The sequence below is a fragment of the Tenrec ecaudatus genome, chromosome 6, assembly GCF_050624435.1.
Source record: "Tenrec ecaudatus isolate mTenEca1 chromosome 6, mTenEca1.hap1, whole genome shotgun sequence".
NCBI classification, from domain to species: domain Eukaryota; kingdom Metazoa; phylum Chordata; class Mammalia; order Afrosoricida; family Tenrecidae; genus Tenrec; species Tenrec ecaudatus.
Window position 1 is genome coordinate 134,776,919 of NC_134535.1, and position 1,380 is coordinate 134,778,298.

The following is a 1,380-nucleotide window of genomic DNA, read 5'->3' on the forward strand; positions in this document are numbered from 1 at the left end:
CGACTGGTTTCACTTTACGCCTCCTCAGACTGCCCAGCGACAGGGCCGAGGAGGGTGCGTGGCTGGGTGCGTGCTCTTGTGTGTTTGCAGAGGAACTGTGCGTGTGTGTGTGTGTGTGTGTGTGTGCAGGCTCATTATATGTTTTCGGTATTTGAGTTATGTGTTTGTGTGTGTGAGCATTTGGGTTGGTGTCTATGGTTTCTTGTTTGTGTGTTTATTTACATGCTTGTATATATTAATCCCTGTGTTTCTGTATGTGCTTGCAGGTAGGTTATGTGTGTGTTCTTAGCTGTTTGGCGGGGGGATGGTTTATGCACGTGTTTGTGCATGTGTGTGTGTGCGTGAGTTTATGGGTTTGTGTGTGAAGGTATATGCGTGTGAATGGTTTCTGTGTGTCTTTGTGTGTCGTGTCTTTGTAAGGTCCATATATATAGGCACTCCAAAATCTACTCATGAGCTGTGGGACGTACGCCCCTTCTTAAACCGTGGCTGTGGAAGGGAGGGCGACTCCCTGGACAGAAGGTAAAAGGGAGACACAGTAAGATGTCTGTGATGTAGAGAGAAAGCACAGGGATGTGGGGCTTGGGAAGGAGGACACAGAGGATCAGACACAACCCAATGAGCAGAGGAGATGAGTCAGTCAGGGTGCCATGTAGCAACGATGAAACATACAACTTTCCTCTAGTTCCTAAATGCTTCCTACCTCCACCCCCCCACCTACTATCATGATCCCAATTCTACCTTACAAATCTGGCTAGACCAGAGGATGTACCCTGGTACAGACAGGAAGTGGAAACACAGGGAATCCAGGACGGATGATCCCTTCAGGACCAGTGCTGAGAGTGGCGATACCGCGATACCGGGAGGGTGTGTTGGAAAGGGGGAACTGATTAAAAGGATCTACATATAACCTCCTCCCTGGGGGACGGACAACAGAAAAGTGGGTGAAGGGAGACATCGGACAGGGAAAGATATGACAAAATAATAATTTATGAATTATGAAGGGTTCATGAGGGAGCGTAGAGCAGGTAGGGAGGGAAAAAAATGAGGAGCTGATGCCAGGGACTTAAGTGGAGAGCAAATGTTTTGAGAATGATGAGGGCAATGAATGTACAAATGTGCTTTACATAATTGATGTATGTATGGATTGTGATGAGTCGTATGAGCCCCTATAAATTTTTTTTTAAAGAAAAACAAAAAACTCCCGATGACCAGGCAGAAATCAAGATTGTCTGAGAGCACTGGTGCTGGAGACACACCTGGCTTCACCCCTATCCTGTCCAGCTACGGGGCCCTGGACACCCTGTGGACACTGCCATTTCTTGATCTGAACATGGAGATCGTAAAAGTATGCTCTGCACAGCCTCTGTGTGAAAAATA